This window comes from Geotrypetes seraphini, chromosome 3 (genome assembly GCF_902459505.1).
Source record: "Geotrypetes seraphini chromosome 3, aGeoSer1.1, whole genome shotgun sequence".
Taxonomy (NCBI): domain Eukaryota; kingdom Metazoa; phylum Chordata; class Amphibia; order Gymnophiona; family Dermophiidae; genus Geotrypetes; species Geotrypetes seraphini.
In genome coordinates, this window is record NC_047086.1 from 212,009,318 (window position 1) to 212,032,582 (window position 23,265).

General features: G+C 42.0%; 1 protein-coding gene across 1 annotated transcript in view; it reads right to left on the reverse strand.

Annotated features, from left to right (window-relative positions):
* The window catches only part of GLI1 (GLI family zinc finger 1), a 329,009-nt gene that overhangs the window by 117,589 nt on the left and 188,155 nt on the right, over nucleotides 1-23,265 (reverse strand). Inside the window, exon 3 of the mRNA XM_033938485.1 lies at nucleotides 20,376-20,457. The gene's annotated coding sequence lies outside the window, so the exon portion shown is untranslated. The remainder of the gene's footprint in view (nucleotides 1-20,375; nucleotides 20,458-23,265) is intronic.

The window sequence follows — 23,265 nt, forward strand, 5'->3', positions numbered from 1 at the left end:
ACTTCTAAGATTTCAGCATGCTTTTGAGATACTTAAAAAGGTCAAGCAAGAAAAGAATATTACGTGTAAGCAGTCAAGACTTCTCTTTTTCCCAGACTTTGCGAAAAATACGGCAAACAAAAGGAGTTTGAGGGAGCAACTGAAACAAATAGGAACCAGATATGGGTTCTTTTACCCAACGGTCATGAAAGTGACTCATCTAAACAAAACTATACATTACGAAGATCCGACAGCATTGGAAGAATATATTAATTTACACTCTGGACCCATGTCTTAAATTGAATCTGAAATTAATTTAGTATTATTATTTCATTAAAGGGTATTAATTCATTTATTATCAATACATAAAGATATTTTTCCAATGGATTAACTTAATTTCTGTTTAAAGAACATATTAGGAATGAAATAAAGTAGGTTATGTTATTGGATGAGATTTCTAACAATTGATAAGATATTGCATGAGTAACAGAATTTACTTGCTAGTATTTAGGGGTGGAATATTAGTAATACTATGAAATTCATTTTAAGCTTATTTATAACACATGATGATATTTTAATTTTAGGACAGAGATGGTAGGTAATTAGAATAGAGGGAGGTTATGGTTTTATGAATTATTAATTTAATATCAGTTGGTAAAATAAATATATGGGACTGTTTATAAGCTTAGGCTTAGTTTATAGATGCTTAGGCTTAGTTTATAGATAATTAAAATGTTTTAAAAATTTAAATATTTATGAACGCATTTGTGAAAGTCTTTAAAATAAAAAAATAAAAACAAACAGATTTATGAATGTTTTTAAAATTTAATGAACATATTTTTGAATGTTTTATTTATTTAATTATTTTTAAAAATATATGATTGAGAATGTATCTGTTGGGTTAGGAGGTTGGGTTGGATAGGCATTGGGGGAAGGCTTGGAGGCTATTAATCCAATGCTTGCAGTGTCTGTATTATTTTAGGGAAGGGCAGGGTATGGGAAGGGGGATCCTGGATGTATATAGAATTATTATTAGGTAAACAGCTGTTTAATGAGAATATATATTTTGTTAAATGGGAAAATGAATTTTAAATTATTATCCTTAAATTTTAATGGACTCAATCATCCAATTAAGAGGAAGAAAACCCTTTTTTTTTTTTTTTTTTTTTAGTTCATTAATTTTATTGAATATTATAAGTAATATACAGAAAGCAGTTCAAATACATAAAAATTGAATAAGAACTAGTGATGTAGAAACAAAAGAAACCATAATTGCTGTTATTTGCATATAGTAGATTAGTAAGAAGAATTCAGAGTATTTGAAACTGCTAATTTTCTAAACAAGATGCAGACATATATTATATACAGGAAACACAAGGAATCAAGGAAATTAGAAGGAGGATGGGTTAAGTATTGTTTTTTTTTTGCTCCAGCAGTGGGTAAGAAGGCTGGGGTGGCTATCTTGGTCCATAAGAAATGTTCAGCTGCATTCAATTAGATTTCTGCAGATCCCTTAGGCAGATAGGTTCATGTGGATATGAGCTTGGCTGGCGCTCTTCAACATATATGCCCATAATTCAAATCATTTTCCTTATGAGATGGCGGGGATGTCACTAGTGAAAACTAGAAGAAGTCAGAAATTGCTTTGATAAATAATATATGAACTGACTTCGCATTCAACACAAACCTGTCTACGAAGTGTAATCAATATGTTTTAAGTTGCTCAGAAATGTGAAACTCAACAAGGGGGGAACGCACCCCCCTAGAAAGGGAACAGAGTTTACCTCCCAGTCATTGCAACTGTTTCTGTAGAGATCACACTTCAAGCCAGGATGTTGGTTAATAAAGATTGTTACAGTCCTTGAAATGATATAAAGTATAGGATTTTCTCCTTTCTTCTTATACTTGTTTTATACTTGTCAGAACATCACTTATGCATGATTAATAGAATCATAACTTAGCTCAATGAGGGGTTTGGGGTCCCGACGCGGCCCCGTTTCGTGTCCTTCGTCAGGAGACCCACTCACGATTGCTGGAAAACTGGCTGTAGTCTTTTAAACTTCAGTTATGTTAAAGTTAGTGATACGACAACATTTCTGCAATACAAAAGTCATTTACAACATCGGGTGTGAGTAAAAATCCATAACCACACCTCAATGAAAAGTATTACTTTTTAAGGCTAAACTAGAGGAGGGATTGCACAAAATACATACCAAAACTGAAAAGCTCTCACACCACAAAGTGTATTCAAACTGCCAGAAAGGACACAGCAGTACACTAGAGAGAAGGGGGAGGGGTTTGATGACATCATCAAGTGGCTGATACAATAGTCAAAACTGTAAAGAAAAGCTGTAAAGCAGGAAAACTGTAAAATGCTGTAAAAAATAAATAATAAATAATAAAACAAAAATAATACAATGATCTGCAATGTTGCCACCTGGCCAAGGAACAAAATAATACTGAAAGACATAGAAACGCAATCCACTCCATCTCGCTGTTCAGTCCATGTGGGTGCAAGGTGTTGAGAATAAAAATCCACTTCTGTTCTTGTTTCCAAAGCATCCTTGCAACATCTCCTCCTCTAGTAGGAACTATGACATTGAGAATAGAAAAGAGGAGGTCTGTGGGTGCATGTTGATGATCCAACCAATGCTGTACTAGGGGGGCCTCTTTCACTCCTGTGCGAATCCTGCTGATGTGTTCTCCAATCCGGGTCTTGATACTTCGGGTAGTGCACCCTACATAAAACAACCGACATGGGCATTGAATGATGTACACTACTTGTCGAGAGTCACAATTAGTAGCGGGGCACTTGATATGACTAAGATGACTTAGACAGGTAGACATTTGTTGTAAAGTGACACAATGTTTGCATATTTTGCAACGACCACACTGCAAATGTTGACCTGATGTTTGTGTCCGTGGTTGTTTAATAAACTGGGAATGGACCAAATGCTGCTTCAAGTTGCGCTGTTTGGAGAACGCAAATCTGGGCACCTGTTGGAATGCCTCATGAAATTGCATAATTCCCCAGTGTTGTTTAATGATATGTTTAATATCAAACGCCCGAACTGAATAAGGGAGGACACATACTAGAGAGTTCTCATCTGATTTTGATGGTGAAGACAGTAATAAAGTTCTATTTGCATATAAAGCTATTTTCATAGACAGGTTTGTGTTGAATGCGAAGTCAGTTCATATATTATTTATTCATAATTCAAATCAAGCTGAATTTTTCAAAACTCTTCAACAGTTTGTACTACCACTGGCCGCTTCTAATGTAGTTGTGGCGGGGGACTTTAACACTGTTATGGACTCAATGCTGGACAAAAAAACCCCTTACAATTCTAAAGTCATTAGGGTTAGATAACTTGGTACAATCCTGTGGATTGAAGGTTATATGGCGGATCCTTCATTTTGATGCTCAGGAATTTTCTTTTTGCTCCCACGTTCATAAATCATTTTCATGAATAGATTATGTTTTTGTTTCAGATCAATTAGTTCAGCAGGTAACAAAAGCCACCATAGATCCAATTATTTTATCAGACCATGGTAGAGTTTGGATTGAATTTAAGTTTGCCGAACAAGATTGCAGTAGACGTGTGGAGATTTAATAACACATTGCTTGCAGACTCAAACTTTCTTGAAAAATTTCAATTAAAAATGAATGAATATTTCCAAATCAATGCTTCAGAGGAAATCTCATTAGAAACATTGTGGGATGCTTTCAAAGCTACCACGAGGGGGCAAATCATATCATATTCGGCACATATTAGGAAACAACTTAAAAGGGAATTTTCTAATTTGGAACAAAATACTAGGGATTTGGAGTCAAAATTGGCTGTGAAATGGGAACAAATTACTTTACAGGCCCTCTTAAAAGCAAAATATAAATATAATGAGATTTCTTCACAATTAGCAAGGAAAGACTTGTTTTCTCTACAGGCTCTGTATTATGGAAACTTGAATAAAATGGGAAGTGGCTAATTACCTTAAAGCTAAAAAAAGAAAAGTAAAGATTGTGGCGATTAAAGATGAGAAGGGTGAAACTCATTCTCCAATTGGAAATATTTTAAAACAATTTTTGAAATTTTATAAAGCTTTATATTCTTCCGAGCCTTATTCAAATAAAGAATTAGAGGGTTTAGAGTTTTTAAAGTTGATCAAGGGACCAAAAATTCCAGAGCATATAAAAGAAAGTCTTGAGGCGCCTATATCACTGAAAGAATTACAAGCAGCGTTGAAGTCCCTTAGAGTTGGATCTGCTCCAGGTGGTGATGGATTCACTGTAGAGTTTTATAAATCATTCCAAATTACCCTATTGCCTCATCTTTTAAATTTATATCAGGCTCAACTAACTCAAGGTTGCATTTCAGGTACTATGGCAAAATCTCTAACTATTGTTTTACCGAAGCCAAATAAAGATCCCATGTTGGTTTCAAATTCCAGGCCTATTTCTTTGATTAATGTAGATAGAAAACTTCTGGCTAAGTTATTGGCTTTACGCTTGGCCAAGGCTCTCCCTTATATTATCGGTATGTACCAAACAAGGTTCGTTGCTCAAAGACATTCTTCAAACAACATCAGATTGGCTTTTCACATGTTAAATTTAACAAAAACCACGAAAGATCTGGCCTTCTCTGTATCTTTGGATGCAGAGAAGGCCTCTGATCGTGTGGAATTGACCTTCATGTATCAAGCAATGGATTGGTTTGGTATTTGTTCTGGATTTATACAAATGATTCAAACCTTGTACAGTTCCCCTTTTGCCAGATTATATATTAATACTTTTTCAGTGCGTTTTCGTCTGAAGAGGGACTTAGGCAAGGGTGTCCATTATCTCCTTTACTGTTTGATATTGTTTTGGAACCCTTGTTATTGGCTATTCAACAGGCAGAGGAGATTCAGGGTATTCCTTAAGCAGGTCGGGAATATAAAGTCTCTGCATGTGCAGTTGATATTTTGCTTCATTTGAGGAATCCTTAAACTACCATTCCACATTTACTAGATTTGATTGATAGATTTGGGAAAATTTCAGGGTATAAAATAAATTGGAGTAAATCAGAGGTTCTTCCACTAAATGTGCATTGTCCAAAAGGATTATTCGATTCATTACCCTTTCTTTGGAAGGAAGAGGGTATAAAATATTTAGGTATTTGGATTCATAAAATGCTGGAAGAGACGATGAAAGTAAATGAAAAATCTTTATTGCTGAAGGTCACAGAAATGTGTGAGCAATGGAACTCCTTACATCTGTCTTGGTGGGGGAGAGTTCAAATGGTTAAGATGATGATTTTGCCTGTGGTTTGCTACTAAATGGGAATGTTGCCAGTTTACTTTCAGGGGTCCTTTTACAATAAATTAAATAGTATTCTCACTAAGGGCTCCTTTTACTAAGGTGCGCTAGGGCTTTAATGCACGGAATAGCGCACTCTATTGCCATGTGCAGTAGACCTTAATGCCAGCATTGAGCTGGCATTAGTTCTAGAAGCGTAGCGCACGGTAATTTCCTGCGTGCGCTAAAAACACTAGTGCACCTTGGTAAAAGGAGCCCTAAATTTATCTGGCTGGGTAAAACTGCGAGAACTGCCTTAGTATCTTTACAAAAACCAATTGCAGTGGGTGGGGTAAATTTTCCCAATTTGTATAGGTACCATCAGGCCTATATACTGTGTCAGGGTATGTATTGGATCCTTCCTGAGCTCATGGAACATCTCCATGATTGGTTGCATTTAGAGTGGCAACTTATGTCCCCATTATGATTGTTTCATGTGTTGAGTATCAAGTTACCTAGGTATGTTAAGGACCAGTGGCGTACCTAGCATATGTGACACCCGGGGCCCATCATTTTTTGACCCCCCCCCCCCATCTATATGAAAAATATGATTTTTAGTAATAATCCACATATCGTACAACAAGAGTGTACCTAGGAAAAGGCAGCATCTTAAACACTGCAAAGCCCAGCTTTTTTCTTCGGCCCCAGCACTGTTGCCTGCTGGCTGCCGAGCCCTCGTCGTCTCCAAGGCGGAGAGGAGCATGGGAGCACTGCTCCGCCCCCCTCCCGAACCTGCAAGAGAATGCCGACCTTTAAAACAGGTCGCACCAACGGAGCCCAGCTTTTTTCTTTGGCCCCAGCACTGTTGCCTGCTGGCTGCCGAGCCCTCGTCGTCTCCAAGGCGGAGAGGAGCGTGGGAGCACTGCTCCACCCCCTCCCGAACCTGCAAGAGAACGCCGACCTTTAAAACAGGTCGCACCAACAGCATGCCGCTGTTCGGCGTGCTGACAAAGGCGCGTGCGCCTTTGCGAAGTGCCTGTGCGAGGTGCCTGCATGGAAGCGCTAGGCCCTTTGTTAGGAACCATACATCCAAACCCTTTATCCTTGCATGCAGTGGCAGTGACCTACACAACCCGGTCCGGACACCACCTGAACACCCGCCCTCCGGAACCAGTCCTCTCGGAACAATCCCGCTAAAGACTAGTCACCCTGAGCCATGGATCCAAACCAGGCAGACCTTCCTGATAAGTTCAGCAAAAGCTGAACAGACTTCCAACAGACCGGACATCTGCACTACAGATCCCGACACAGAACTCCAACTTGATAAGTATTACAAAAACCAATAACTATTTCCATAAAGCCGTGCAAAATACTGTTAAAGCCGTAGACAATCAACTAGCAGCACACGGCCGCACTACACCAGTAGTCAATGTAGTACGAAACCTGTAATATACTGCAGCAGCAGGTAGCCTCGTAAATCATTACAAATCATTCTAGCCTTGCAAACCTATGCTATAGTCTGTAGCCTTGCAACTGTGTAGCCTACTACTGGGAAACAACCAGTACTCTGTAATTGTGTAACAGCATGTAACATCTTCATAACAGCATGTAACAGCATTTAACCTCTTAGTAGCATTCTTTAGCTTTTGTACCAATCTTTAGCAATTGTGTAACAACATGTAACAGCATGTAACATCTTTGTAGCATGCTTTAGCCTTGCAATTCCATAGTAGCTTGTAGCCTGGCACACACTACAGCAGCCGATAACCTCTCACTACACTGTCTAAGCCACAACCAGCCAGCCAGTCTGCAGCCCGTACAGCCTACATTGCCAGACAAATCTTGCTCAGCCACACAGACGCCATCGCCCGATCACCCAACCAAATATTTATTACAACCCAATAAGCATAAAAAAAAATAAAAAAAAAATATCAGGAAAAAAGACTATTAACCCAAGTCCCGCTCTCCCACACTTCCCCCCCCCCCTACTCTCCCCACAACACCACTCCCGCAAACCTCAAATCAACAATCACTCCTCCCATCAAGAGCGCCACTATGGCCTGGCCAAACTCTCACCAATGCGCTATACTGCTCCTACTCTATCTTATCACCATCAGGATCTGCACAGCCGAACCAATATACACTGCTCCCATCCCAGTACACTACACCTCATACCGCATGGTAAAATCAAAATTTCATACACTCACACGCCACACCCCATATGACTACCCAGGCACAGGTCCACCCCCACCCCCCAATCCTCCACCCCCCAAGAACACTGAAAAAACTAGTCTACTCCCAGTACTCCCCAATTGACCTCACTAACTACCAGAACCTTCAAGGTTTCTACCTAAACATAAGATCGATGAGAAACAAATCCATTCTGATTAAAGACTGGCTGACCGAAACCAATCCCGACTTTGTTCTACTCGCTGAAACCTGGCTGCTATCAGACACAGATAATATTATCAAAGACTGTCTCCCCCCCAGGCTTCAAGATTCTGTCCCTAGCCAGAACCTGGGGAAGGGGAGGAGGCCTAGCAATAATCTTCAAAGACCATCTAAACTGCACCACACTTAACACTAAATCTTCCCCCAACCTAGAAATATTAGCCACCTCACTAACTTCAAAGTCCTTAGCCTCCTCCCTAACAATCACACTGTTCTACATCCCCCCCAAAAAATGGGCCCTAGCCAAGGAGGACATCGCAGAATTTTTACTATCCAACTCTTTAGCAAGTCCATACAACCTTTTATGCGGAGACATCAACATCCACCTAGAGCAAACAGACCTTCCAGATATATTTGATTTCTGGTTACTAATCTCGCAACTAGGCTACTTCAAACCCCCGCCCATCGTAACCCACCAAAGAGGCCACCAGTTAGACCTGGTGACATTCTCCGCCAAAGAACCAACCACCCCCAAATTCTACTGGAAACAGGATAACTGGACAGACTCCCTATGGTCCGACCACAAACTATGCAGCTTTTCCATTCACTGCCAACAAAAAACCACCAAAAACAGAAAAACTAGAAACACCAAATCTCACACCACTAGAGGTAAGATCGACCCGGTCGAATTCTGGTCCCACTACGAATCTATCTCAAAACAAAACAAAGAAACGGACCAACTCATGATTTCCTGGATCAAAGACAGCACAAATATTCTAAACGAAATAGCCCCCTTAAAAACCCGCAGAATTAGATCTCCAAACCAGGAGGGATGGTTTGATTCAGAGCTACTACAGGCTAAGAGGGACCTTAGAAAATCAGAAAGACAATGGATTAAATCTGGGGCCCAGGAACACAGAGTAGCATGGAGACTCAAACTAAAAAACTATAAAAACCTCACCAAGGACAAACGAAAAAATTTCTATGCCCACAAAATTGGAAATTTTACAACTAACAGTAGTAACCTCTTTAAACTGGTCAACGACCTCTACAACCTCAAGACACTCACTGACAACCGCGATGAAGAAACCACATTAACCGCAAACACCCTAGCAGACTTCTTTAACTCCAAGATACAGAAACTAAGATCATCGATAACAGCCCCAGCCAATCCCCACAGGGACTTTCCTATTCTTCAAAACACAGACAAGTCCAAACCAGACCCAGGGTCCAGAACAGACCTAAGCTGGAACCAATTCACAACTATCGACTGGCAAACCTTCAACAATTACTTCAACAAATACTCCAACTCCTTCTGTAGACTGGATACCTGCCCCCCTAACATTATGAAAACAGCTCCAATCCACTTTAAAGCCAATATGTTGGCATGGGTAAACCTCCTACTATCCACTGGTAATTTCCCAGCAGAACAGGGCCACATTTCGATAACTCCAATCATAAAAAACATGAAAGAACCACCCAACACCCCGTCTAATTACAGACCGATTGCAAACATCCCGCTAATCACCAAAATAGCAGAAGGGGTGATAAACGCCGAACTTACCACATATCTAGAAAAATATATTTCAATGTGCGTTTAAAGTGCTATGTGCCATTCTCTTGCACTTGCTTGCACAAGTTTTGTATTTGGAGTCGGATGACAGCGGCTACCTCGGGAGACCCTTGATAAAGCGTAATAACGCGAAACATGTCGAGTTTGGCTCCCAGGTTGGCGGACGCAGAGATAAGTACACAGTATTATAAATAAATAAATAAAAAGAGAATGGCACATAGCACTTTAAAACGCACATTGAAATATATTTAAAATTATTTATGCTTCAAATATTTACGAATGCGAAATAGCCAAAGATGAAGATTAACACATAATTCTCCCCGCAGGCGCAAACGGTAAAGCGGTGGAGTGGTGGGACTGAGGCTTCCACATACAGTTATTGAAGAATTTTTTTAAGAGGTTTTGAATATCTAGTCCTTGTTTGGTGGCACCAAACTCTTGGCATTTGGGTGCAAAAATGACAGTATTCTGAAACTATGTGCAAATATTTGGAATGCCCCTGGCTATGCCCTCTTTTGAATTGCGTACTAGGGGATTTAGGTGCGTGGGGTTATAGAATAGCGCACAGGAAGAAACACACGCAGAATTAAAAAATCTATTTCACTTCCAGTTAACAGCAATAATTACATAGAACATAGAAACATGATGGCAGCTAAAAGCCAAATGGCCCATCTAGTCTGCCTATCCACAGTAATCATTATCTCTTCCTCTCTCTAAGAGATCCCACTTGCCTATCCCACGCCTTCTTGAATTCAGACACAGTCTCTGCCTCCACCACCTCTTCCGGGAGACTGTTTCCCGCATCCCGCTTTCCTTAAAAAAGTATTTCCTCAGATTATTCCTGAGCCTATCGCCTCTTAACTTCATCCAATGCCCTCTCATTCCAGAGCTTCCTTTCAAATGAAAGAGACTTGACTTATGCGCATTTACGCCACAAGGGGCTCATAATCGAAAGAGAAAAACGTCCAAAAACCGGCCTAAGTCGGCACTTGGATGAACATTTCTCAAAAACGTCCAAGCGCTGAAAATAAAAACGGGTTTTGGACATATTTTTAAACGACCTAGGCCTTAATAGTGCCACTCAATGTCCAAAGCTAAACGGGGCGGTTCAGGAGGCGTGTCGAGGGCAGGAGTTGGGTGGGACATGGACTGGCTTAGACTTAGTCGTACAGCATTTATAATCGAAAGTTTTACAACAGAGTCTAGACAGAACTTGGATGTTGTGGCTTAGACCATGTAAATCATGGTCTAAGTCACAAAAACCCACCTAAACTCACCAGATAAGCACTTCAAACACATAACACAGACCTCCACACACTACCCCAGTGATCACCAAACCCCCTCCCCCCACCCCCATACAAATTTTATTCACAACTTTAAATTTCAGCCTCCAGACCATCATCACCTAGCTGCCTGGCATAGGAAAGCCTAGTCGTCCAGCCCAGAGGTAGCTTAAGTCATCTTGGGGGTGGGTTAGGGACCCATAGAGAAGAGGACCCATGCCCATAAGCCCCTGTAATCACTGCATTGATACTTACATGTGCCCTCCCCTATACACAAGTTTCAAGTTTCAAGTTTAATAAATTCTTTGATTAGATCGCAAAATCTTATTTCAATGCGATTTACATCAGATAAAAATATAAAATAATAAAATCCACAAATATCACATATATTGCTAATTAACATTAAAACATTAGGCAAGAGGGGATCTTAAATTACAATATTAAAAAAATAAAAACAAAAATAAAATCGGGTATAGGTTTAGAACACACAGGATGGGAGACAAATACCCTCATATTACAGTGAACCTCCTTGTCCTATCCTAAAATATAGTAAGACTGATCTAGTAAAAAGCGTCTTTAAAAAGCCAGCTCTTTAGAAGACTTTTAAATTTATTCAATAGTTTTTCTTCTCTTAGATTAATTGGAAGTAAGTTCCAGATGTGGTGGGCCGAAACAGAAAAAATCATGTCTCTCCTAGAGTATATAACTTTTAAAGAAGGGACTGTTAATAGGGCTTTGTCTTCTGATCTTAAAGATTTTAATGGGAAGTATGGTATTAAATATCTTTCTAGAAATGTCTGGGTTTTATTTATGAGTATTTTATGAGTAAGTAGAGCTATCTTATAAGTGATTCTATGGATTACTGGTAGCCAGTGGTTTTCCTTTAAAAGTGGTGTTACGTGATCAAATTTTTTCTTTTTCATAATTATTTTTATTGCGGTGTTTTGAATGATCTGGATTCTACGTATTTCTTTTAAAGAGGCTCCTTTATATAGGGCATTACAATAATCCATTTTTGATATTACCAATGAATGTATTAAAATATTTAGCGCTGATTCATCGAGAAAAGCTGATAGTGATCTACAAAAACCCTTTTTTACTGGCATATATGTGGCTCCTGCAGCAATAAGGGCTATTGGGGTGGTAGATAAGTGGGTCTAGGGGATTCTGGAGGTGGTTTGGGAGGCTCACCGTGACCTATAAGGGAGCTGTAGTGAGGAGATGCCAAGGCACCCTTTTTGTGAAGTTCACAGCGGTGCCCTGTAAGGTACCCCACTATTTAGGTGGCATGTCTGGGTTTTCCATCCATCACTTTGCAGACCCCTCCCACGTCCAACAGGGCTTGTTCTAGGTGTTTTGGACTTGGACGGAAAGTTGGATGGAAATGTGGTATAAAGATGGACGATTTCGCGGCTTGGACCATCAGATTGGCAAGATGTATAATTAGACGATTTTCGAAAGTAAAAAAAAGTTGGACGTCTCTTTCGAAAGCTCTTTTTAACTTTGGACGACTTGCGAGATGGACGTAAATGGACTTAGACGTCCCTTTCGATTATGCCCCTCCACATGTATTTAAACATCTGTACCATATCTTCCCTCTCCCACCTTTCCTATAAAGTATACATATTGAGATCTTTAAGTTTATCCCCATATGATGAAAACCACATACCATTTTAGTAGCCTTCCTCTGGACCGACCATATCCTTTTTAGATCTTTTTGAAGGTGCGGCCTCCACTCTGTTTCCTACTCATCAGCCAGTTTTTAATCCACATGAGTATTTCACCCTCGATTCCATGGCTCACAATTTTTTGAAGTAGTCATTCATGCGGAACCTTGTTGAACGCCTTCTGAAAATCCAAATATACAATGTCGATGGGTCACCCTTGTCTATCTGCCTGTTTACTCCCTCGAAGAAGTGAAGCAAGTTTGTCAAGCAAGATCTTCCTTTGCTGAAGCCGTGCTGGCTGGTCCTCATCAGATTGGGTCCATCAAGGTAATCAATGATGCGGTCTTTTATCAGCGCCTCTACCATCTTTCCTGACCGAGGTCAGACTCGCTGGTCTATAGTTTCCCGGATCTCCCCTTGAACCTTTCTTGAAGATCGGCATAACATTCACCACCTTCCAGTCTTCTGGAAACCTTCCCGATTTGATTGACAGATTGGCTATTAGTTGAAGCAGTTCAGCTATAGTCCCTTTCAGTTCCTTGATTATCCTCAGATGGATGCCATCTGGTCCCGGGGATTTATCATTTTTAAGCCTATCAATCTGCCTGCATACCTCTTCTAGACTGACCGTCAACCCAGTCATTTTCCCATCTTCGTTTCCCGTGTATAGCGTGTCAGCTTCTGGTATGTTGTGTATATCCTCTTTGGTAAATACAGATACAAAAAATGCGTTCAGTTTGTCGGCAATGGTTTTGTCATCCTTTAGCACTCCCTTTATTCCATGGTCATCCAACAGCCCCACTGGTTCCTTCACGGGACGTTTCCCCTTGATATATCGAAAGAACGGCTTGAAGTTTTTCGCCTCCTTGGCTATTTTTTCCTCGTAGTCTGTTTTGGCCCCTCTTACCGCCTTAAGGCACCCTCTTTGATATTGTTTGTTCTTTTTCCAGTTTTTGTCCGTTTTTGACCTTTTCTATTCCTTAAATGAAGTCTTCTTGTCTCTGATCACTTCCTTCACCACTACAGTAAGCCACGCCAGTTCCTTGTTCTTTTTCCTCTTGGATCCCTTTTGACACATGGTATATATAGATTTTGTGCCTCAATAACTATGTCCTTAAAAGTCATAGAAGCGATTTAAAACTTTATCGAAAAACAAGTCACTTGGTATTTACGGTATTCCAATTGAATAAAAGACTAAGAAGGTGCTATCATGGCCATCACTTGACTGTGTCAACAGATTTGGAATGAAAAAGCATGGCTAACCAATTGGAGAAGATCACTGTTCATACTTGTACCGAAGGAAGGTGACACAAAGGACTGTAACAACTACAGAATAATTGCATTAATTCCACATACCAGCAAAATATTGCTGAAAATAATACAATGAAGGTTCCAATCATATGTTGAGCAAGAAGTACCCAAAGTTCAGGCTAGTTTCATAAAAGATCAAGGAACAAGAGACATTATTGCCAATGTTAGATGGATATTGGAGAAGGACAAAGAATACCAAAAACCCCTATACCTTTGCTTCATCGACTACAGCACAGCTTTTGACTGTGTGAATCACAATAAACTATGGAGAACTCTATTGCAAATGGAAATACCCAAACATATAACTCTGCTGATAGAGAGCCTATATGAAAATCAAGAAGATGCAGTAAGTAATGAATACGGCAACACCAATTGGTTCCCAATATTGGTTCCCAATGAAACGTGGTATCAGACAAGGATGCATCTTGTCACCTTACCTGTTCAATTTGTACAGTGAAAGCACCTTCAGAAAAGCAAATTTAGAAGAAGAGAGTGTCGGTTTCAAAGTTGGTGGCTGAAATATAAACAACCTGTGCTATGCAGATGATAGAATGCTCATTACCAGCAGCAAAGAAAACATGTCAAAGTTGAAAGTCATAAATGGGATTAGAACTGAACATAAACAAGATGAAGATCATAAACATGGAAAATGATGAAAACTGAAGGCAATAGAATAGAAGTTGTAAATGATTTCAATCTCCTGGGCTCTTTTGTAAACAAAGAAGCAACTAGCAGGGGGGAAATACTCCGCAGAATAGCACTTGGTCGCTCTACAATGAAGGCTCTCTACAAAGTATTCAATGACATGGAGGTAACACTCCAAATGAAGATCAGACTTGCCCACACACTCATTTTCTCAGTGGTCAATTAAGGATACGAAAGCTGGACACTACGGAAACAAGACAGAAAGAAGATTGACTCATTTGAGCTTTGGTGCTGGAGAAGGATTTTAGGTATGCCGTGGACTGCCAGAAGAGCTAACAAATTGATCCTGGAAGATATCAAACTGGTTATGTCTCTTGAAGCCCAAATGATGAAGTTACGACTGTCTTATTTTGGTCACACCATCAGAAGAGAGAGATCAATGGAGAAGGACATTATGTTTGGGAAGATTGAAGGAACCAGGCAAAGAGAGCTACCTGCAATCAGATGGCTGGACATGTTGAAAACAAACATGGGGATGACGCTGGAGGACCTTTCTGAACTAGCACAAAACTAATTTCTTTTTAGATCCATAAGTTATCAAGTCGCTAGGACTCAAGCACGAGTCGATGGCACCTAACAAATAGACATATGCAGCACTGTACATCAAAACTCAGAACAGACAGTGCCTGCTCAAAAGAGCTTACAATCTAGTCAAAGACAGACAAACTGGACAAGAAGGTGCATCAATACATTGTGCTTAGATGGGGAAATTACAGAGGGAATGATAAGACGATATTGGTGCTTAGAAGGTGGGCTGGAGTTTGGAATTGAAAGCATCTTTAAAGAAGTGGGCTTTGAATCTGGATTTGAATATTGCCAGAGACAAAGCCTAATGTATTAAGTCAGTCAGTTTGTTCCAGACATATTGTGCAGCAAAGTAGAAGGAACGGAGTTTGGAATTGGCTGTAGAGGAGAAGGGTACAGATAAGAGAGACTTATCCGATGAGCGGAGTGCCCAGTGGGGAGTGTGGGGAGAGATGAGAGATACTGAAGAGCTGCAGAATGAATATACTTGTAAGTCAGTAAGAGGAATTTGAACTGTATGTGGAAACGGATAGGGAGCCAATGAAGTGACTTGAGGAGAGCGGTAATGAGGGCATAGCAACATTGATGGAATATGAGGCGTGAAGCAGAATTCTGAACAGATAGAAGGGGAGTGATATGGTTTAGCGGAAGGCCAGTGAGAAACAGGTTGCAGTAGTCTAGGCCAGTGGTTCCCAACCCTGTCCTGGAGGAACACCAGGCCAATTGGGTTTTCAGGCTAGCCCTAATGAATATGCATGAAGCAAATTTGCATGCCTATCACTTCCATCATATGCAAATCTTTCTCATGCATATTCATTAGGGCTAGCCTGAAAACCCGATTGGCCTGGTGTTCCTCCAGGACAGGATTGGGAATCACTGGTCTAGGCGACAGGTGATGAAAGTATGGATGAAGGTCTTGGCAGTGCACTCAGAAAGGAAGGGTCTGATTTTAGCGATATTGTAGAGAAAGAAACAACAGGTTTTGGCAGTCTGTTGGATATGTGAAGAGAAGATGAGTAAAAGATTACCCCAAGCTTGCGAGCTGACAAGACAGGGAGGATAAAGGTGTTCTTCACAGAAATAGAGAACGGCAGATGAGGAAAGACAGATTTAGGTGGAAAGAAAAAGAGCTCAGTCGTAGCAATGTCAGACAAGCAGGTTGAAAGCCAGGACTGTCTGTCGAGATTTCAAGTGGAGATAGATAGATCTGTGAGTCATCAGCATAGAGGTCATACTGAAAGCCAAGGGAGGAGATCAGAGCACCATGCATCCCTTTACTTTGCCCTCCATCCCTCCTTAGCACACTCACCCTTTTACTCTGTCCCTAATCCCCACCCCCTTGCACACTCACCTATTTTGAGGCCCCTTCTCATTTTCAACCATGGCGGTTGCTCAGCTCACTTTTCCCCCCTCCCCCTCTGAGATCTTGGTGGAAGTGATCAGCTGCACAATAGGTCACTTCCTCTTCTTTCTGTGGGAGCTTAACACTGGAGGGGGAAAGAGAGTGAGCAGCACCGCTGCTGCCTGTGCCTACACTGAATTTTGCACGTCTTGCAGGGGTGAGGAATTCTGTGCAAATTCTGCACGTGAAAAATTCCTTCAGGAGTAGAACTCAAAGTAGAACTCAGTTCAGACTTTTCCACCAAGAGTAGAGATCCATGGACTCCACATATAGAGTGGTCGACATCTTAGTCCACTTTAACTGTAATATAAATAAAACCATACCTTTTTTTGTTTAACTTACCTCCCATTTTACAAAGCTGTGGTAGAGGCTGGCGCACAACATACACTTCGACACCCATTAAATCCCTATGGGCATCAGAGCGATTACCGCAGCTTTGTAAAAGGAGCCCTTTCAAAGTTAGGAGTTTTTCCTACAGGTCAGAAGAAGATTCTGGCCTTCCATAGCTAGTCAAAAAAATGTATTAAATTACTGATTTTATTAGACTGTCATCTTTTTTATTTATTTATATTTATTAACATAGTTTCCACATAGTAATGCTTCTTGACTTTTTTGTTACAAAATCCCCCTCCCTCCCCCTTTTATCAAGCTGCACCTTTTATCAAGCATGGGCCAGCGAAGTAAGTGCTCCAACGCTCATAGGAATTCCATGGGCGTCGGAGCATTTATCATGCCGGCTTGAACTAAAAACTTCTAGCACAGCCTGATAGAAGGGGCCCTAACTTATTAATACCAAAGAACTACAGTGTCAGCAAAGCGCGCACCCAGAGATTCCCGTTCCAATTCCTCTGTGCAGTGTCTTGTGTATTAAGATAGTCCAGTAGAAAGGAAGGTATTGCCTACAGCAAGTTTGCATACTTAGTAACATAGTAAATGACGGCAGATAAAGACCTAAACAGTCCGTCCAGTCTGCCCATTAGTTATACTCATTAAAAATACATGATTGAATTAACGTCTCTTCTTTGATATTTCTGGGTCATAGACTATAAAGTCCACGTGGTATTGTCCTAGGTTTCAAATGCTGAAGTTGCCGTCCAAGCTCACTCCAGCCTATCCAATCATCTACATAATGAACGAGCAACCATGATATGTTTGTTGCTCAAAAGAAGTGACTAGTAAGGCACAAGGAATCTATATAGAGGCAGCCTGATGGTCTTATTTTCACCCCTTTGATGCTACATCAGGATATTGGTGTGTTGTTTAATTAAAACAGAAAGTGAACGCTATATAAGGAGGCGGGATATCTGCCCCTTCTCTGGGAGGGTTTTGACAAATAATTGCGTGTGTTTGCAATTTTTTTTTTTTAAAGGCGGAAACACTTAAAGGGGCACCAGCAGTAGCCACTGCTATTAACATTCACTCCACGCCGGGCCTGCTGCAGAAGGACTAATTCCAATAGACCTCCGAAGTCGCCGGGCTTTCATTGTTTTCCAAATGGCTGGGTCAAAGAAGCTTAGCTTTAAATCAAACCTTCAGTCACTCCAACCCAATTACCAGTTGCAGGAGAAGAGCTTATGACGTTGGGGGTAGGATAGGGGGCTCTGACAGAGAATAAATAGCTTTACAGGCTAAGAACAGAGGGGCTGAAAAGGAGAGGGTAAGGGAGGGGAGCAGAGGGGGGTCAAACAATCGACTCAATTACTAGACAAACTTTGGAAGTGCAGAGCAAACTTCTTGAATCACTGAAGAGCCTGGTAGTTATCTGTATGTTTTTAAGACTTTCTAGTCGTTAATATATGTTCAGCCATTCCCTTTTGCAGTTTCTGCTTGCCCCTTCTTTTTCATTTTCCTTGCCTCAGAAATATGTGCATCCTTTCTTCCTTTGCCTTCCTTTCCCTGCCTCCCCCCCCCCCCCCCACTGCCCCGTTGCTCCATTCTTCCCATGCAGCAGTTATACAATAGCCAGAGACAAAGTTTTGCAAAAGACAAGACATCCTGCATGTGAATTGAGTCCCTTCTTCAGGGCTTCTCCCCCCCCCCCCCCCGCCACCGCCTTCTTTTTCCATTTTCCAGGGGGCTATCTGAATTTCTTTGTTGGTTTGCTTTGTTTTCTGCATTTTTTTTTTTTAAGCAGAGTTGGTGAGATCCAAAATGCCACACACAATGTGTGGTTCTTCCACCTTGCGCTGACCAATCCACGCACGTTTCAGTTTGCTCTCTGCTTTATGTAAGGCCGAGGTTTAGCTGCCCTCAGTAACAGCTAGGGTTATCAGTTGGCTCTAGCAAGTTGATTCTCAAAGCCTACTGCAGTAAGGCCAGTTAGCGTGGGAAAGGTGCACATAGAAATCTGCGCGGAATGCTCAGAGGACTGTGGCGTGGGAAACAAATTGTATTTAAATGTAGTCAAACGCGTGTTAACGGCATCATTTCCTATGCCTTCCCAATGCCCAGAGAACAGCACACAAACAAACCCTTCTCTCAACGCTGGAAAAACAACACCTGCTCAGAGCTGGCAGTGGAAGGTTCAAAGAGAGGATTTCTCTTGATTTCTCTTTTAAAATCTGCCTGTTTTGATTTCTTTTGGAAGTAGAAGCCGGTACAGAGACAGTAATGTATACAAGCCCAAGCAAATCCAAAAGTGAAAGCACACATTAGCAATTGTATTTTTTTTGTACTTAAATATAAGCCTTCCATATAAATTGAAAAGCTGTTATTTGAAGGTGCAGAAGAGCAGCGCCAAGTGTCCCCCCTCCCCCCCGCTCCTCTCCTTGCCGCACATGCCCCTTGCCTTCCCCCTCACCTTTTTTACTTCCCCGGCGTCAGGTTGCTGCCCATGTCGGCATCGGCGCTCTCTCTGATGTCACTTTCGGGACCCATGCCTAGGAAGTGATGTCAAAGGGCGAGCCGACACTGACGTGGGCATGCTGCTCACGCCGGAAAAGTGAAAAAATATGGGGAAAGGGAATGGGGGCACGTGTGTGTTCGGGGGTGGGGTGGGGAAGAGGGCAGGGGAGCCACTTAGCGCCAAGGTTTGTTTTATGGTTGCATGTGTGTGGTGTGTATTCGCAAGAACTGCGCTTACCGTAAAACTCTTCTGTTTATCCCCTTGCTTTCTCTTTTACAGCATGCTTATAATTTGACTATCATTTCCTTTGAGCATTTTGTGCTGTTTCGACAGTATGGGATGTGCACTTTTGGCTCTACCATGGGAATTTGAGAATTGGCCAGAGTCTGACTAAACAATGTGAATCTGCTCTTGTTGTATCCAGGGCCTTGACATTCCAGAGGATGATATTAAAAAGGATTTATGCAGTTAAACAATGGAGTTAACTGCAGAAACCTCATTTTCCCCAAATTTGGGCCTGCTAATACACAATCTTTGAGTGGGCAAAATCAGGCCTGGCTCAATTGGTCTCTGTTGACCTGGAGCAAGTCGATAACACCTTATGTAGGCCTTTTGCTGCAGTCCCTGAGATGGAGGCCGAAGTAGTCCTGACATGCATAGGGTTACCAGACTGGATTTCCCCGGACATGTCCTCCATTTGGAAAATCTGGTAACCCTAGACATGCATATCTTAGAATCCAAACAATGTACAATGTACTCTACCCCCGTTGATAAGCGTCTTTTGCACAGCTAAGTACTTTTAGTACATATTTATTTAAGATTAACATTACAGTAAATTATAACTATTCCAAGTATTTAAAGCAACTATTAAGCTGGATCCGATGATGAGTGGGAGCATAAAGCCCAGCACTATGAGAGTAGTTTGAGTGTCTGGTGGCCCGCTGAGGACCAGTAAGACAAGCTGTAATGTTGGATGAATGAAGTACGGCATGAATGCGAGATAAATTCTTGCATTTGATTATATGATATCTTAGGATCCAGTTATTACTAATAAGGTAGCTTGTAGAACAGTGGTCTCAAATTCAAACCCTTTGCAGGGCCACATTTTGGATTTGTAGGTAATTGGAGGGCCGCAGAACAAATAGTTAATGTCTTATTAAAGAAATGACAACTTTGCATGAGGTAAAACTCTTTATAGTTTAAATCTTTCCTTTTGGCTAAGTCTTAATAATAATATTGTCATTTATAGCTAAAGAGACATATGATCGAGAAACTGTTTTATTTTACTTTTGTGATTATGATAAATATACCGAGGGCCTCATAATAGTACCTTGTGGCCCCGGGCCGCGAGTTTCAGACCACTGATGTAGAAGATATAGCAGGTGACCTACCATAGCTGTTGCTGGCCTTAGCACATACCTGGAAGCAGCTTCAAAGCTGCACTGCTGGGATGGAAATTCCTACAGTGTCCTTTTTAACCTCATGTGCTGAGCTGACAGTTCTGCAGGAAGAAAAGATGGACAGTTCAGTGCAATAATACAATTAATAAGGGGCATAAAGGGGTAAAGGTAGCAGAAGAAAGGGGGACAGCTCTAAATAACAGAGCTTCTGCATTTGCAGTGCTCTGAAAAGAAAATTCTACTGTATAATGAAACGCTCTCCATTGTAGAACTTCATGTTTTAAGAGGAAGCTGGTGTAGGTGGGGAAGGGGGGATTGGATGTTAGCACAGCTTTGGCTTCCTTCTGACATCACGTCCTGGTCCCACAATCAGAATGTGACATCAGAAGGGAGCCGAGGTCTGAACGAGCAGCAAACATTTCAAGAGCTACAATATAGAGAATGACACGGGGAAAAATTCTGTCCCTGCCACTGCCCTGTCACCGGACCACCGTCCCCTTCACCACCCCGTCCCCGAACCCGCTGTCCCCTTCACCGTCCCGTCCCTATCCCCGCTGTCCCCTTCACCGCCCTGTCCCCGCAGCATCCACCCTTCCCTCTCGCCACCTCACCGCACTTCAGTGGCCCAAGAATCTCCTTACCTTCCCCTTATCTTTGTGGCATAAAGTAACTTAAGGGATGGAAGGTGTGCGGTCATCGATCTTGCGTGCGGCTCCTTCCCTCCCTCCCTACCTCTGGCCAAGTCTATCTCCCTCCCTCTCCCCTTACCTTCGCAGCGCTTTAGAAAAGAAACTGATGCCGGCGAAGCCTACCTGTGCCGCCCTGCAGTCGCATGTGTGTGGGCGGAAGCTTCTCCTCTGACAATTGTCATTTTATAAACACAAATAAAACAGAGCAAGGTTCAACAAAACCCATCTCCCCTCCCTTTCACAAATATCCTCTTCACTATTGTGAAAACTGAACAAACCAAATTACTACAGAATGCTACATAGAAAAATCAAGCTAACAGAATACTTTAGTCACACATGGCAAGAATAATGTTAGGGGAGTGCAACTAGGGCAACTGCCCCTGGTAAGAGAGCGAGCCCCAAGCCAGCTGGAAGCTAAAGAAGCAAAGCCTGGACTTTGAGGTCCCCAGTTATGTCTAATACCAGCTCTAGCAGGATACATATTTCAAATCTGAAATATTTTAATCACAAAATATAAAATAGATTTATTTTTTTTCTTTTTGTTGTCTAGTAATTTTATTCTTCAAATCACATTGGTCTTAGGCTTTGGTTTTGGGTTCCTTCTGTCTTCATCGTGGCATGGCTGGCTCTTGAAGGTAAAATAGGCACAAGAGGAGCTGGGGAGAAGATGCCGAGTCTGATACGGGCAGAATTTTTTTTACCACAGGAGTAAGACTTTTCACCACTCCCACGAGGCGGTAAAAGGTCTTGTCCCCATTTCTGCGGGGCGGTGAAAAGTCTTGTCCCCACTCCTGCGGTAAATCAGTTGCAAATGTCTCCATTCCTGTGGATTTACTGCGGTGACCCACGGTTTACCGCAGTAAACGATCCCCGTGTCATTCTCTACTACACTACAATACAATTTTTATATGTATACCGCCAATACCTCCATGAAATTCACAGCGGTTTACATAAGTAATCATAGTGATATAAATTAAAAACTAGTGTTACAATATTTAGGAATTATTAGTAACAAATTCATGAAATAGATAGGTCTTTAGGTATTTTCTGAAACATTTAAAATTAGATTGCTGGTTAATATTAGTTGGTAATGCTTTCCACAGTTTTGCTGCTTGATATGCCCATGTGGAGTTAAAAGTTCATGCTTTTTCAAGTTTTATTAAAAATTTGATATGCCACTTATCAGATTTCTAAGCGGAGTACAGGTAAATATACATTAAAAAGTAAAATCAGGGGTGACATGGACAACATGACAAACTGACATATTGTATCTAACATGGAGGGGCGGAGAGGAGGAGAGGCATTGGCACCTCCCCCCCCCCAAAGACAGCGCTCAGGGTGGTCCGCCCGCCTCCCCTCTTACTACACCACTGGTTAGTGCCTCTGTATATCACCACTAACCACAAAAGTGAAGGCCAGCTATATTTTGTAGGTGGTTCAGAGGCAGAGGCAGCATTTAAACCCCTAGGTCGGGGGTCGGCAACCTGCGGCTCCAGAGCCGCATGCGGCTCTTTTCCACCTTTGCTGCGGCTCCGGTAGTGTGTCACGCAGGCATGCAGCTTACAAGTCCGGCGTCGCGGCGGGAAATAGCCATGCTGAGCAGTGAGCTCAGCACATACACAGATGAAAGCCTTGCTTGCTGATTGGTCCGGCGGCCCCGCCCCGCCGTGCCGCCGGACCAATCAGCAAGCAAGGCTTTCATCTGTGTAGTGCTGAGCTCACTGCTCAGCATGGCTATTTCCCGCCGCGACGCCGGACTTGTAAGGTGCACGTCTGAAAAAGAAATCATCCTGGCCGGGGTCGGTGTCATGCTCCGGAGATCTACAGCCTTCCTATCTCCCTCTCCCTTCTACCTGCTTCCGGCCACATCCCCTGCTCCGCGGCTCTCTTCGGCAACTCAGCAGCAGCGATCGACACAAGCTTCTGACGTCGGGGCCTACCCTCTGCGAGTCCCGCTTGTTTCAACTTCCTTTTTCCACAAAGGCGGGACTCGTAGAGGGAAGGCCTCGATGTCGGCAGCTTGTCTTGATCACTGCTGCTGACGAGTTGCTGAAGAGAGCCGCGGAGCAGGGGGGTGTTGCCAGGTGCAGGTAGAAGGGAGAGGGCCAGATGCAGGACTCGTGGGTGAGGGAGAAGAGAGAGAGAAAGAGAGAGGGGAGGGAAACAAAAGGAAATATTTCATACTGGGCTGGGCCGGAGTGGAGGGAGGGTGGAAAGATT